Below are 17,311 nucleotides of genomic sequence, written 5' to 3'. Positions count from 1 at the left end.
CTACCATTACACATCCTCCACCTTAAGGTCAAGGTGGGTTTGAGTTGTTTGTGTGAACCAGAGGAGAAAATCACACAAAGCACAGAGAGAGCTGTTGATGTATAAGAACTCTGAAACGTATAAAGACAGGAAATGTGCAGAGGACAGAGAGACCAAGCAGAACTGAGGGTTTCAGCTTAACTGACTTTATTTATCGATTCTGTCTTCATTTTTCTAAGTAAGCAAAATGATGACATTTCATTTTTGATATGAAATGTCAAATGCAAATATCTTTGCAGTATTTTTTGACATGAAAAAAATTGTCATATTTTATTTTTTTTTGTAAGGTTTAATTGGCTCTAGTGACCTCTATTTGATAGTGAATTGACAGGAAAGTGGACAATGAGAGAGGGAGGAAGGCTGGGACTTGAACCTGTGACGTCCGCGTTGAGGACTAAGGCCTCCAAACATGGGTTGAGCTTAACCCCTGCACCGCCATCGTAACCCAAAATTGCCATATTTTGATATTATTTTTAAAATAATGCAATGTCACATGTATCTTATAGTCTGTTGCCAACACTACAGTTGTTGATGATGTTGCATCTCCAAACGATGCCTTCCCAAATATTCATGCACTGAAAGGAAAGATCTTCAGCAAGTCTGGAGCTTGGAAACAAAGCTGCTGCTAAGAAGTGACAAGAAGGTCAACAGTAAGTGGTTTGTGTGTCCACTCTCCAAAGCACATAAACAGAAAACCAGGAAGTGTTTTAATTTACTGCATTTTCTTATTATTTATAATTTGTTGTATGAAAGATAAAATCTGTTTCAAGGAGCCAAGCTTGTATGTTCTTAAACTACATCTCCATTCAGCACAAAATGTCTTTTGTTAAGATTTTCTAGACCTAATGAGCGTTAAAACCAGGAAGGTAGTGAGGAATCAGCCGATGCAGAGCCTGTTATTCCTGCTGGACTTTAGCTACCAAATGAATTCAGCCAGATGTTAAATCAAAAGACCTTTTAGATTCAAAATGGCAAATAAACGCTTTATTAGAAGAACTCAAGACACTGAACTTTATCAAGAGTTTAGAGCAAAGACGAGTATTAAGGCTATCCTCATTAAAAGAGCCACTCCATCTGACCTTTTCTAGCAAAATAATTGGAATTGATCCATGAAAAGCGGTCTTTGAATAGGACTTATGTTTTCATCTGTATATATACTCACCAAATTATTCATTGTAAAAAAAAAAAATCCTTTCTGTGAGATTACAAGAGAAAGGTTTGTATGCCTAGATCACCCAACAGCTGTGTTTATGCAGTTTTTATGTAATGAATTACATTACTGTTTTTACAAATATTCAAACAAGTTGGTGATTAATTCTGCATATTATATTGTATTGCTAAGTTTGAACCACAAATTGAGTTTGCTGACCTCACCTGTTGAAGTTCATGTTGATATTAGTAAAATGTAACATGTTATTCTTTGTAAATTTTGCATAAGTTGCAGTTAAAGAGCTTCAATGAATTTATGCAAAAATAAAACTCTATTTGGATCAGATTACTGTTCACATTTCTGTGAGTGAGATCAAATACTACGGAAGCGCATTGCTATCACGCAGGAAAAAAAAATTTCGATCGCTATCTCGTTATAACGAGATACGTAACTCGTTAAAACGAGATACGTATCTCGTTAAAACGAGATAGCGATCGAATTTTTTTTTTCCTGCGTGATAGCAATGCGCTTCCGTACAAATAGGGTTTAATAGAATTTAAAAGTAATTTAAGCATTGGTACAGATACTGTTGATTAATTATTCATTGTTATTAGCTGGGCTTCACACCCAGCCGACATCATTAAAACACACATCATTCAATAGGAATCATTCAAATATGACAGACGACAGATTTAACACAGTATAAAAATGAATTACAATATTGACAAATTCATAAAATATTCAATAATTTACCATTTCAGTTATAAACATGTTAATCCTAAAAAGCTTTTCAGCTTTTTTGTACAAACAATTCAGCTTTATTAGAGCTAATGGTAAAGAGTTTTACTCTTGTATTGCTCTGTAAGAAAGTAAAGAGTAAAGAATTTGAAAACATCCTTCAGCTGCATGTCTGGTGACATATCAACATGAATGTAAATAGATTTTTTTGGTAACACTTTATTTGACAGGGTGTGTATAAGACTGAGATGACATGTTCATAAACATGATATAACACCTGTCATGAACATGGATAAGTCTTCATGAATATTTATGACTGTTGTCATAAAGCGTCATTCGGTAAATAATGACACTTTTAATACAAAGTTGACATTATTCAAAATGTCTTCGTTATGACAACTTGACATTAACCAAGAAATCATGATCTGACATAAATTTGTCATAATGATTTAATTATTACACTAGCAAAAGCTTTAACAAAACAATGATTAATATTTCCACTCCCTGAAATAAAGCAAAACAAGTAGGACAAGCAATAAAGATTTCACTAAGCTTTATTACACTATCAAATGATTTAATAACAGACTCATTAACAATTTCTTTTACATCAACTAAAGTGGAACAAGTAGCACCAGTTATGAATGGCATTAAGTGTTATTACAGTGTCATTAATATTAACTTTTACCTCAAGTAAATTGAAACTAGTAGCAACAATTATAAAGATGTAATTTAGTATTAGTGTCAAATGCAATGCTAACAGAGTTATTGATATTAAGTCTTACCTCAAATGAAGTGAAACACACTGGACTACTTATAACTACCATCATAGCTGTAGAACAAACCCTTTGTACATTGGAATAAAACAAGATAACTTGTTCTAAGATAACAGAGGGTTTAACATCTGGTCAGTATATTGTTATTCTGAAATACTGATTGAAAAACTAAAACAGAATTACTTATTCTTTAACTTAAGAAAATAGGTTCTTTCAACAGTAACATTTTTTGCTTTGATTATGTCAGCCATCTCCTTCGTTATATCCTTCCTGTAATGCTCTGAAAACAGGAGATCTTCTTCTTGTCTTCATTTCCTGGAAGCAGCTCTTTGAAGGTGCCCAGAAATGCTCAGAAATTACAGCTGTTCTTGCAATAGTTAATCATGGTGAAAGCCTTTTCATGAATTCAAACTTGGTGAATCTCTTCTGGACATTCTCATAGTCGGTGATGACTCAATTCATTGTGGTCACTTAAAAAAAGAACAAAAACAAAAAACAATGTCATCATATTCCAGCATTTATTTAAATACCATTTCAAAAATGTCCCTTGCTGCACACTGTCAGAATGGTAGACTGGCAGACAAATGCCTAGTTAACATGACTGGTGGTTATAAAGTGTAATACAATTATTTCTTAATACAAGTGGAATAATAACTGGAGCTGAACAAAATTATTCTGATCAAATATTTGTCTGGCAGAAGTTCAGACAGACTGCCACTGTTATTCGAATGCATCATTTAACATATAGTTTTAGGCACATGAATGCATCTTTTTACTTAATGAGCATTCTAAATTATTTCTAACCAGATACTCTGACTTAGGGTTGTTTGCAAGAAGCTTATTAATAAATAAATAAATTTAACATCAGTTTTAGTTGTCTAAAACGTAACTTAATTCAGCTGGTGAATGTTGATTCCTGCTCCCCATTCCCCACTTACCTGGCTGTCCCACCCCACTTCACATGGTGAAAATATTAACACAAAAACGACTTACCTAATTTTCTTGGGGAATATTTCATCTGTTTCTTTCTCTTTGGTCAAATAGGAACTTCTTTCTCTGGTGGCTGGTCCTTATTATCATCCTCCACACTCGTAGCATGTCTTCATTAGCCAACTTTGTCCTCCCCACCATGTGTCCTTAGGCTAGCCTGGGTCTTCATGTGGCTAAACTTGCCAAAGCAAAGAACACAAACACTGTGTCACATCAGCCAAGTCGCTAAATAATGCACATGAAGGATAACTTTGACTAATATATTAGCTTTTAATTTGCTAGATTAAAATTGGAGGAGGAAAAAACAATTTGCCTGTCTTTAAAATATATTTAATATTAAGGGCTAACGTTACAGTAATTGTGTTTAATAACTTTAGCTAACATTAACTTACAGCAAGGTAGAATTGGCTTGAATTGCTTATAGCTAACATTACAGAGAAAGAGAACATAGTCAATGTAATTTTCTCAAAGAAAATGTAAAGTTAATAAGACACATACCTCATATGTATTAGGTATCAAACTTCGGCTTCTTTTTAAACAGGAGGTCTGGCCGTTATAACTTGTGTTAGGTTTCCGCCACAATATGGAATATTTCTTCTTCACCAACACACTGCACGCCTGTTCGTGCACTGCTGCCTCTCACTGGTGGAGATGGTGTATTGCACTACTTAGCCCTTGTGTTTAGAAATGGGGTCCATACCAACCGACCCCACACACGTAAAACTTTTATCATTTGCAACAGTTCTCTACGTTTGCCTCAGTTCTCGCACGCACAAGGGTTAAAACAGCCTTAAATAATGCTTCAAATGCTAAGTTCATAAGTGCTTTGTAGACATCTTGCTGTAAAACTTTAGGATCGATTAAATTAAGAAAATTAAGACTAAACAACATGGCAGGCAGAGATTTATAATATTACTACATAAAGCTAATTTTTAAAGTTTAATCGGTAATACTTTTATAACAAATTTATGTCAGATCATGATTTCTTGGTTAATGACAAGTTGTCATAATGAAGACATTTTGAATAATGTCAACTTTGTATTAAAAGTGTCATTATTTACTGAATGACGCTTTATGACAACAGTCATAAATATTCATGAAGACTTATTGATGTTCATGACAGGTGTTATGTCATGTTTATGACAGTGTCATGACAGTCTTATTCAACCCCCTTCAAATAAAGTGTTACCATTTTTTAAAACTGAATAAACAACAAAGAAAACCCCTGTGAGCTATGGAATTTTAAAAAGTTCCATGTTGAGAATAGAAGTGAAGCTAATAACCTGTCATGGACTTTTAGCCAGTCAAGATATACAGTATATGCTAGTCATCTAACAATTCAGTGCTAACTGGTCAGAGAGCTTTCTTCTGCATCAACTGAAGTTTATCCGAGTCTTTCCTGCTTTTTGCATTTGCCCACATTATGTGACAATCCTCCAGCTGAGAGAAGTTGCCATCTACAGTTTGTTCAAAATGCAGCATCAGTCTTTCAAACAACGATTTCGTTGAGTATTTTCCCTGGAGTGCACGCCGCCTTTAGCGGAGGAGACGAATCCTCTCAATCCGTTTCTCTGCCAGATTCTTCCATCATACAAGTAATAAACGGCCGTTTATGAAGTAGAAGGCAGAAAAACAACAGCAGCTGCATGAGGATGGAGGTGTTTACCTCTCAGGTGTTTGGACTGCTGTCATTTAGGTTTTGGATATCTACGGTGGACGCGGCATTTCGTCATCCACGTGAAGAAACGGAAGAACGAGGGAATGCAGGAACAGCTTCTGATCGCTCAGACAACCCCCCCACTGAGTCTCTGAAACGTCTCTAATAAACTCAATTTACCCTCAACAATTATCTGGAAGATTCCCACAGAGCAGAGCAGCGATTAGGAGAATCAGACCTGACCCTCTCCAAATCAAACAAAGTCTAGACTGACCCTAAAGGTTTCATCACCCTGCAGCTCATCAGAACAGAAGCAGAAAGTGGAGGGAAAAAAAAGCCAGAGCGAGGAAGAAGGATGAGTGATGAAACCGGAGATGTTTGTCATGCAACGCGCTGCCACATCTTTGTGTGCTAAAGATAATTTACTCTAAAATGGAGCAGCAGGTGTTGAGATTTAGAGGCTACACAATTTGAGCATGTAGGGCCGTGAAGGGAGGTAACGGGGATTTTTTGATGTGCTTCACTCTGATGTTTGTGGGGAGCCTGCATTCAGAAAAACACAGTGTGACAGATGGTATACCACACACACACACACACGCACACGCACACACACACACACATTCCTGCACTGCCACACACGTGGGGATAAAGGGAGAAGTAACACTGCTCAGTGACTCAGGTGCACACTTCTGACTAAGAGACAAATTTGATGCGGCACATCCTTCATCAGTGTGCAAAAATAGAAATACTGGCAAATAAATAGTCAATAATTACAGTATTTTTCAAGGGAACAACTGTTTACTTGTAAAGAAAAAAAAATGAAACTGGAGTCCCAAAAAAAAGGAGAGAAAATGTTCAAGTTATGCATCAAGCGGAGTGAGGTTCTAACGCTATCAAACTTACTTCACTTCTGCTGAAGCACTGAGGATTAAAACTACTAATTCTTCTGTACCTTGAACTGGAAGACGTTTTTTTTTTTTTTTTTTAATTAAAATCAGCAGTTTATCTTATATCCTACAGGTGGCCTGGCATCCTCTGGTTATTGTAAAGTCAAGGATAAAGATGGCCGCTGTAACCCTGGCAATAAATCATAGCCTTGATGAATCTCCTAGCACTCGTACTTGACCTAATGTGAGAGTGTTTAATGGGACGGAGTGGATTCTACACTCAATTTATGGATATTCTATAAAGGCTGAGTGTGAAGGCGGGGCAGGGTGCCCATCTTAAATACAGACATTACATCCGCTGTTCACAGTGACGGTTTAAAAGACCAGCACCCTGCTGCTGCCGGCGCCATTTGACAGGTGAAATAAAGATTGAGGTCATTTTATAATCCCGAGCTTCTTTTTGGCTTCAGATCCCAGCATCTCAAATGGAGCAGAAAAGCATCTGAGACATTAGCTTGAGCTGCTGCGTTGCGTCCTTACCAATGACTTGTAAACAAGAAGATTGAAAACAAAGAGGTCAAATTTGCCCATTAGTCAAACCGCACCGTCGATTTTGTACCCACACTTTGTTGTATTCCTTTTTTTTTCATTTCATACTGTTGAAGAAGATTTTAGGTTATAATACATTTTGGAAAATCTCTGGCTCTATCTTCTTCTCACGGATCCCAGGTTCTCCCGGCGGGCCGAAGAGAAACCACACAGAAAACAACAATGAATGTAGATGTCACAGAATTTCAGAGTTTAATCCAATAGAAGACAACGTATGAAATTACAACAGAAACTGCAGAACAACAGAGACATACATTCATTTACCTGAGACAAATGGAAAAGAAGAAGAAATGAAAGAAAAGAAAGAAAGAAAAGCAAAGACGTGCAAAGACGTCTTTGGAGAATTGCAAGAGAAAATATGATTTGTTACTCCTGTGTAGAAAGTTTTATAGTAAAGGCGTATTCTTGTCTTTTAATTTATTCAAATAAGGCGTATCTTTGCTCATCCAACCAGGAGCTGTCTCTAACCCTCTCTAATGTTAGAAACTCCCTGCAATTTGTTTCCAAGATCGGAGGCCATTTGTCCCCTTTGTCTAAACAAAGTGGAAGCAGAGCTTCTCCTCTACTGGCCTGAACTCCTGCTGTTTTACGGCTTTTCACAGATCAGTGTTAAAGCTGGAACTTCTCCTGATTGTTTTCCCACACAGACAAAGGGCAGTTCAAAAAGATGTTAGCAAACAATCTGCTGTAACTACAGGTAACATAAAGGTCAATAGGGCAGAATAAGTTATTAATCTGAAAACTATAATTAGGCTATTTCAATCAAGACATGTTAAGTTTTAAAACTAGCTATTCTAAATTTATTTTAACAATACCTACAAAACTATTTGTGTCCATAACTTACCATCTTGTTTTACTTTGTAGTTGTGAATTTTAATAAATTTAAGAGATAAATAGCTATAGAAAGGCTTAGATGTTGTATTTTTGAAGACTCTATGTGGGTCCGCTGATTTCTCCTGAGTGAACACACTCCTGTCAGAAAGACAACGTTTAATCTTGTTTCAATCCATTCAAGTCAAACCAGAACAAAGGGTTAGGTTGGGACTGTTGAAGCTTTTCAAAGTGAGAAAGGTTCTGTTTAAAGGTTAAGAGCTGTTATTGTCTATGCCAGATAAGGTAATTCCTTTAATAAAGCCTCTTTACCTCATCACTGAAGCTAAAAGCTAAAAGCTAAAAGCTAGCAGAAGAGGAACCGACCCTAAAGCAGACCTCTGCCACCTCAAACCAACGCTAACCTTAAAAACATCATGGCCGTTTTACACCACTTATAATCTTCCTGAACTGGAAACAGAATGTTGTTTTCCAGGCTGATGGACTTTCTAACAGAAAAGTAAGGAAATCAAAATATATAAAATAGCATTCAGTTGAATCACTATGACGCTATTAACCTTACCAGAATGACTGGCCTGACACATCCTAACTCAACTTAATTCAAATTCAAAAATACTTTATTGATCCTAAAAGGAAATTAAATGTTGTTGTAACTTATTAATTAAAATTCTTCAAAGACTTATTGAAGATGGTGATGCCTGTTGGCAGGAAAGATCTCCTGTAGCAGTCTGTATTACAGTGAATCAGAAGGAGCTTCTGTTTTTGTAAGACAGTCTCATGAAGAGGATGGTCAGAGGTGTCTATAATTTTCTTGATTTTATTAAGAATCCATCTTTCACATCGTCATCTCCAGATGATGCAAAGTAACAGAATCAGAACAGAATCAGAAGCAGCCTTCTTTGTTTTCAGGTCCCTGCTTTTGATGCTGCTGCCCTAATAGGTAACAGAAAACATGTCAGAGGTAGAAGATTTGCTGAGGTAGAAGATTTTGTTGCAAACCTTGAAGAATCTTATCTTCCTCTAGTCTGCTGTGTCCCTTTTATCATGATAACAATAAATCAGAACTTTAACATACTAAGAAATCTATCAACATAAATGACAAACAATCTAATAAATGCCCAGCCTTAAGGTGGAATATATTTTTAACATAAAGCCACATTGGCTCAGACAGCTCTTTTAATGCAATCCTAATTTGAACATTTTATTTTGGTTATTGTTGATTTTAGAATGGTCAGATAACCTTTTCCACTTGCTTGCAGAGTTAACCATCAGGTATGAATGTGATTCTCTCACTACAGTCCGTCCACAGCTGCTGTTCCTCTGCAGTGATTAAGACGGTAAAACCAGCTCAGGCGTCTTGGAGTCGCTCTGAGTCGCCGTCCAGGAGGAGCAGGCGGATATGATCTCCGGTAATCCTGGATCATCCGGGCCCTGATTGAGGAAAAGCGTCGGCTGCGTCTTTCTACGCTGCCCGCCCTGCTTTGTTTCCGAGACGCATTAATGCCAGCCATGCATGGGAACAATGGAGGCCCGCGGACACAAACCCCATAGAAGATCTGCAAACAAAAACCCACAGCCACGGAGCAGGAGCTCTGATGCCAAAGTCACATGAACATGAGGACAGACACACACACTACGGATTGTTGTGATGATGAATCCAAGCTGTTGGGAATCTCTCAGCAGGAAAAGCCTTCTGAAATGATCCATTTCTAATCCAAAAAACTCTGGAGGCTGCATTTATGTGAACGGGACATGTAATATTTGGAAGCGGCGTGTACTTTTTCCCTACTCTGTCAGCACTCTGGCTTGACAGAGAGCTGGAAGTGAAAGGACAGGACAATATTAGTGGCTGTTTGTTTGGCACATTTGGCCCTGTCTATCCGTCAGTCGGTCTCTGCATCAGGACGGTTAAATGAGATGCTCTGATGGCTCCTCTGTCACATCAGCAGCGCAGCAGGAAGACTGACTGATGGGCTGGACAGCACAGATTTATGGGCTGGTGAACAGTAAGCTGTAAGCCACAGGAACAGGAGGACATGCCTGTGTGTGTGTGTGTGTGTGTGTGTGTGCGCGCATTGGAAGGCAACAGGAGGGAGAGATATGCGAGTCTGTGTGGAGGGCTGCATGTTGTGGAAGGCAGGAAGAAAGAGCTGCCTTCAGCCGTTCCTGTTTATCTGACGGTGCAGACTGTAGTGCAGAGATTCGTCGTCGTTTGGAGTGTGCAGGAGCTCCACCTGGTTGTTTCCTAGAAACGTACGTGGACACGACACTTCTCTGTTGAGCTGGTTTGAGGAGGTGGCTGGTCATCTAGCGAACAACCAATGAGCAGCTGATTCTCTAAGAGTCAGCAGCAGGCAGCTGAGAGGCACTGAAGTCTGTCACATTTGGTCATTATTAACCCATTATTAGGAACCTTACAAAAACAAAACATGGAAAATAAAAATGAAAACTGATGCAGGTACTTTATTCTTTGTGTATACAACTGCTACAAAAAACATTCATCAGGGATTCATTTATCAATATTGGACATTGATAAATATCTAATATTATAAATAATATTATATTATAAATAGTTTAATGTAATGTTTGATTGGAAGCTGGTTAAACTGTATGAACAGCTCGATGAACTTTTATTTGGTAACAGTTTAAACAAAGAATAAAGAAAGCATATCAATTTTCATTTTTATTTTCCATGTTTTGACTTTGTAAAACTGTCTGGTAGGACCTTTCCAAATATTAATTATATATAATATTGAGCTAATAATGACCAAACACAGCGAGGGAGGTTAACTGGACTTCAAAACCGTCTGTAGGCATGAGTGGGCGTGTCCTGTGTTTCTCCTCACTGCCCTGTGATGGACTGGTGACCTGTCCACTGACCTGTCCACTGACCTGTCCACTCCCCCAATGATCACTGGAGGTAACGAGGTAACTTTGCCAATTAAAGGTCCAGGGTTATATTGTTACTGTTCAGTGGATTATTGTTTTACTTAATTTATCTCCATTTGATGGTTTTTCTGATTACTATTGGTGATTAAACCATCTGAGAATATTGTCAAATGCTTAGAATTAATCCAGCAACAGGTGCTCAAGTTATCAGTATTAAATGGTGAATGTCCTGCACTTGTACAGCGTTTTTATCAAGTCCAGAGGAGCCCAAAGCGCTTCTAGAAACAGTCAGTCATTCACCCCCATTCACACGCTGATGATGGTGGTATGTCACCAAGAGATGAGAGGAAGTATATCTGATCAGGTCTTAGAAGACATCCAGCTCAGCAGCTGGCTCATCTGTCGGTGAGCTGGAAAAGGCCAGAACCTCAGGGAGCAGAGCGGGAACTGAGCTGGACTGGTCCTCTGCAAGTTAATTCTGCAGACCAGAAATCTCCGCGCCTGACTGAGTCATGTTTGAGTCAATGAATTAAAAGTCATTTTATCCCTGTTCAGTTCTCTCAGAATGATCCCAAGAACTAACCTTTTGACCTCACAAAAACATCATTTTCTCCGACTGAAAAGGAACAAGTGAAACACAGCATGAAAGAGAACAATGCCGCAACGTTTGGAAGCAAATGCTCCAAAGGGTCAGCTTCCTTCCAGAGGGGTAAGTTCACATCACACACCCATTCCTTAGCTGTATCACCATCAGTCCATTCTGAAGGTTTAGTGCTCACAGCAGCAGTCCTAGCCGCTGTCCCATATTCCATCCCAGAGATTAGACACATCCAAAACACCCAGAGTCCTGAAAGCAGAGTGGCTGCTTCAGTTTCCTGCTCATGAGGATCCTAATAAGAGTGCTATCTGACTGAGTGGCAACTTGTTTACCAGCAAGTAAATATAAACTGAGATTCAATTTGCGTTCCAGTCGCTTCGGAAGTCAAAACTCTGAGTTACGTTTAACCTCTCACCCGGGGTAACAGGGTTCTAGTTAGGAAGTCAGGATTTCACCATGGCAACGCCCATAAACCTAGTTAGCAATACCTCTTACAAAAGTCAATACAGTAGAAGTTCTAGCTTTTCACACTCATCTGTGAAAAGCCGTAAACACAGCAGGGGTTCCTGGCTTGAGAGAGGGTCAGAGATAGCTCCTGGTTGGATGAGCAAAGATACGCCTTATTTGAATAAATTAAAAATAAGAATACGCCTTCACTATAAAACTTTCTACACAGAAGTAACAAATTAGATTTGCTCTTGCAACTTCTCCAAAGATGTCTTTGGACGTCTTTGCTTTTCTTTCTTTCCTTCTTCTTTCCATTTATGTCAGGTAAATGAATGTATGTCTCTGTTGTTCTGCAGTTTCTGTTGTAATTTTATGTGTTGTCTTCTATTGGATTAAACTGTAATTCTGTGACATCAACACACATTGTTGTTTTCCTTGTGGCTACACGCGGCCCGCCGAGAGGACCTGGGATCCAGAGGAAGAGAGAGCCAGACTTTTCCAAAATTAATTAATAGAGAAACTCTTCCCTAACAATATATATAGAATCTACTCATTATTTTAACAAAATGAGGTCTCTCTTTACAGTTTTCAAAGTCTTGAACAGTGAGGGGAACAAAATAAATGGAACACTTTCTCTCTTCTCTGTTAAAATAAAAAACTGAGTTGATTTATTCTAAAAGGTCAATTAGAGTGTATGGTTCCAGTTCTGGACGATGTGAACCGATCTGCCTCTGGAGCAAGCGCAGCTCGAGATAGCAGACAAGTGAACATGATCCCAGTTTCTGGACAAACAAGCACTACTTACCAGAGCGTAATGGCTTCTAAAATAGGCCATGTGACGTTGTGTACATTAATGAGATGCTTCCTCTCTCTCTCTCTGTCTCTCTTTCTCTCTCTCTCTCTCTCTCTCTCTCTCTTTCTCGTGCTTGTTTGGATGCATAAAATCTCAGAAACGGGGCGCCGCCACAGGGGCCCCTGCAGCTGTAGACAGTGGCTCTTCTGTGTTCAAAGGGTGGACAGAAAATTCTCTATCTACCCCACCGTGACTAAACAGCCCCATCTTTCCTCTAACCTCACTTATTTATTCTCTTCCACGTTAGCATAATAGACCATTTCTTACCCATTTTTTAGCTATTTTGCTCTGACCACCTATATGTCTTTGTCCTCTTTAGTTGAAAAGCCGTAGTTTTGCTTTTGTAATTATTTTTCTTCAGTAGAGTACTACCAAGCAGCTACAAAAGAGATTTAAATCTTCCAGAAGAGCCTGCCAGCACCGCTGTATTGACTCACTGAGGCGAAATAAATCCAGGAGCCTCCAGCCTTGCCTTTCAGCGGACCCCCATCCCTGAAACCAAGGCCAGAACAACTCCAGAGCAATGAACCTGAACGGCCTTCCTTTGGGATGTTTAGCTTCTCTCCCTCTCTTGATCATCTACCCTGCCTTCACAAAGAATGACTTGAGCTGCTTAATTAACGAGAAAAAAACCCTACACCCCGCTCGCAGTTTCTGCTGCGACCCCACTTCCCTCCTCCTCTTCATCCTCCTCTTCCTTTTCCACCATGCACATTTCACATAGAAGCCATTTTTTGTTTTCCATGATGATAAGAGAGCTTCTGATTGCTACAAACAAGAATATCTGAAATGCCAACATTATTAAAACCAACTGTCAAAGTTAGTTACAGTGAGAGGGTTTCATCACTCAGAAATAATTCATGGCAGAGTTAAGTTTTATTCATTTACATCTATTTGTATTGATTTAAAAACTCATATTTTTATGCCTTCACATTAATTATTATCTACAGCAATTCTAAAATGTATTGAATGTAATTACTTAATATATACTAACAGTTTGAACAATTAAAGTTGTAAAACAAACAAGTTTATGTTATTTAAAATTTACGTGAATGGTTTTCATTGAACTTATGAGAAGTGAAAGGGGGAAAACAGAAACCATGTTCTGCACCAGTAGGTGGCAGTAATGTCCCTTTAAACTGGCTGCCAACCATCTTAAAAACAGTAAAAGAAGAAGAGGACATCCTCCACCTCAGGTCCATGTGATTTTAAGCAATCTGATAATGTTGTATTACTTCTAAATGTCCTAATTGTGCAATTTATGTCACTTCAATATCATATACATCGTTTATTTGATAGATTTGTGTTAAAATTATCTAAAAAAATAAAATAAAATAAAAAACAGTAAATGGGAATTTGTCAGGTAATAAAGTTACATAAATCTTAAGTTAGGGTTAAATATTCCAGTGTACCTGCCTAATCATTAATACCCCAATGCCAGGTCTTAACAACCACCAAAAAAAAAAAAAACTGTTGAAAAACTGTTTTTTTCCTGCCAGTGAGCTGCAAACATCCACCCACATCCACAAGTGTCCATAGGTACAATCTCTACCTATGGACTCTGCCAATGACCGGACATTGATATTCAAGCCCGTGGTGAGGTCAAGACTCTCACCCTCACTTTGTGCCCACACACTGGCTGAATCCATTTAGCCATCTCCAGCAGAGACACAAGGCACCGCAAAACACCCAGGCTGCCCTCTGGCAATTTCTGTCACCAACAACGCTTTGACAACACCTCCTGTTGCACCAGCAAAAGTTAGAGGTCAGCTATGAGTCAAGACACCAGAGGTGCTGTCAGCTCCACAGAACCAGGATTTTTAACTGGGTGTTGGATTTAGTGCTGGAAACGCATGTGGGAGCTTTTTTTAAATGTATTTATTTGCCCAAAAGGGATAATACAATGAATGAAAAATAGCACAGTAAATATGCCAGGAGGAGCCAGAAGGCTATTTTACATCTGTACTGGCCAGCAGGTCAGCAGGTCAACAATCAATTCACCACAGCATTGAGCGAGAAAGAAAAGGAAAATACTAATATAAATTAGTAATGAATTAACGGTCAAACAACTGAATCCCCATCCGGATTCAAATGAAGTGTTATGTTCTCTTACTTCAGCTACAGTCGCTACCTTCACTGATAACACATGCTAACTGAATGTTGTACATCTAAAAAGTAGAGTGGACCCTGACTATTCATAAATAGCTGAAAACTTGAGACTCCCTCTAAAAACTTTTATATCTGCTTATATATGTGCACACAGAGTTAGTCATTAGCCAGTTGGTAGACCAACCTCATACCATGATGAGGTAGGCAAAGAAGAGGGAACAAAGGTAATCCACAAAGAAGGAATTGCACCCTCAAAAGGTAGAGTAGCATATGGTGAGGAGAACTAAAAGTACCAGAGGCAGCACAGACATCACCTGGTCAAACAAGATTTGTGTCCAGTGTCACCATATAGGTAGAAAGTTGGAAGTAAAAATCAAGTAACCCAATTGTCAGAAAGGGAATAGAAAAGGAGCTTTTCCACTGGACCACCTCTAACCGGTCCGCCTCGACCAGATGAAGCGCCATCAGCTGGAGATTGGCACCAGCAGCCCTCACAACCCCACTTGAGATAAGTGGGCATGGTGGACGGATGGATGGATGGATGGACAGAGGTCTAAAATATAACTTTAAGTAGGTTTCAAACACCAACAAGAAAGCAGTTACTGCACCCAGGGTTTTTAGTTTGGTTTACCTCAGTTTTCTTAATGCTTAGTAAGAACATTGGTTATGTAAGGTAAGGTAGCGTAATTTAATTTATATAGCATATTTTACATGAATTAGAGGAAATACAACAAAAAAACAAACTAAAGGAAAGAGCAAAGGAAGAAAAATAAAATAAACAAAAAAGTATATAAGTATAAGTAGTCCGTGATTTATAAACTAGTAGGGCTGAGTCTGGATTCTTGTTCTGATAATGTTGATCTAAGGTAATGAGTAGTTTATCCACATAAACTAATAAGAGTTTCTCTGGATTCCAAGTCTGTTCTATTTCCTGTTCTGGGTTGAGTGAAGTATGTAAACTAAATGTTCCTGCACTGGGTTGCTAAGCAGAATAAGAATAGACCCTCTGGATGTTTTGTTCTAACTAATAGGTTTGATTCCTGTTCTGGGTTGAGTGAATACATAAACTAGATGGTCCTGTTATAAGTAAAAGTGCTCCATAATTTATAAGCAAGACTTTAGTTCATTCATTAGTGCAGTCACATCCTCAACAAAGGTCAGAGCTGCTGTGTGCTCAACCAACTGAGCCACCGACTACTCCAAGGTTTTCTTTTTTTATATTGTTAGCTGAACAATTTAAGTGTCAAGAGCTAATTTCTTGTTTAACATTCAACACCAATAAAAAATGCACTTATTAATTGTTCAAGTGAGCAACATTTACCTGACCTTATCCTGTGATCCATGTTTTGTGGTTTTAACTTTAACACAGTGGAGACAAGGGGGGTAACCCCATAACTGTCAGTCCCAAAATGCTTACATGTTACAGAAAGGGTCCATGAGGATTCCTGTGTCCTCATGACAGTAAAGGGGGTTTAAAAACAATCCAACTAAATATTAACCACAGACAGGAAAAGTGCTGCACTCCTCTTTCCTTAAACCCAATCCCTATTTCTCAGAATTATTCAATACCACTTTCTGACATCTGACATGATTCTTAATCTGTGACTCCTGTTAACTGCAGCTACCTCCTTACACACACATTTACACACAAAACTGTTGCTGTCCGCTGAAATGAAGATGTGACTGACTCGATTACCATAGAGCACACAGCAGAGTGTCTCCTAGAAACCTCTTTATCCTCTTTTCCCTCCCCCGACTCCTCTGTGACTGATGGGTTTAATTAACAACTGGTCCTCTGTCCCGGCCAAAAAACTGGGTAACGGAGTTGACAAGTGGTTTAGGGGGAGTGAGGGTGGAGGGAGGTGAAGTGGAGATATGAAAACAATCCATAGCCCACTTTTGTGTGCATGTCATTAGAGATATGTGGGATTTGTGCCAGAAAGGTTGCGGGTGTGACGGCACCGTTTTCAACAAGTAATTTATGCTGGAATAACAATGACAAACATGTCACACATTGTTCAGAATGCATACTGGTGCCAAGTGTATCGAGAGCCACTGTGGCCCCAACCTGCATCTACAATTAATCACAAAATGATTCACGCCCCTCCCAGAAGGGGCAATATTTCAATTTGAACAATAGATTTCCTCTGTTTGGAAGTAATGTGAAGAGTTTTTAAACGCCTCAACCAGAGACCAGATCTTTGGAGAGATGATGGCATGGAGACCTTTTGAGAAATGGTTGAAATACCAGTAAAGACATGGAAGACACTGGTCAGGATTTGATTACTGTAAAGTAAATGTTATGTTTTTCCACTCATTAGAGAGAAGGGCGATAACTTTAACATGGTGTTTTCTTAAAATAAGTGGATCTTAGAAAAAGTTCTTCCCTAAAAATTGATACCGTTTTGTGTTTTGTGTAGTTCTTTGTCTCATTTTCTATCACAAACTTCTTTGTTGAAAAAAATTAAATTTTGAAATTTGCTAAGCGTATGACTAATTTTGGACCTAATTTAATTAGGACCTAATTTATTTTACTGTACAGTGAGCTTAATCAAATAATTCTTGCATTTTATAAAACTGTTTGATTTTTCACTCCCCCTGAGCTAAAATCATGACATGCTTCTCAAATTGTCAGGATTTCGGAGGTTGAAATGTTTTTGATGAAGATTTTAGTAACTATGCCAGAAGTAGTATGAACACTTCAGCAATCAAAACTCAATTTAAGGAAGACAAATTCTGTT

General features: G+C 38.5%; 1 long non-coding RNA gene across 1 annotated transcript; it reads right to left on the bottom strand.

Annotated features, from left to right (window-relative positions):
- Positions 1-2,463: 2,463 nt before the first annotated feature.
- Positions 2,464-4,404, bottom strand: LOC148156359 (uncharacterized). The gene is made up of 3 exons (XR_015764550.1): positions 4,189-4,404; positions 3,694-3,868; positions 2,464-3,170 (listed from the first exon to the last, which is right to left on the bottom strand). It is a non-coding gene; the product is annotated as an uncharacterized LOC148156359 (long non-coding RNA).
- Between the last annotated feature and the right edge of the window lie 12,907 nt (positions 4,405-17,311).

The sequence above is a fragment of the Poecilia mexicana genome, unplaced genomic scaffold, assembly GCF_051168715.1.
Source record: "Poecilia mexicana isolate PSO_F unplaced genomic scaffold, ASM5116871v1 scaffold_11, whole genome shotgun sequence".
Classification (NCBI taxonomy): domain Eukaryota; kingdom Metazoa; phylum Chordata; class Actinopteri; order Cyprinodontiformes; family Poeciliidae; genus Poecilia; species Poecilia mexicana.
Note: the sequence above shows the minus strand (reverse complement) of the source record. Positions and strands in the feature narration are given on the sequence as shown.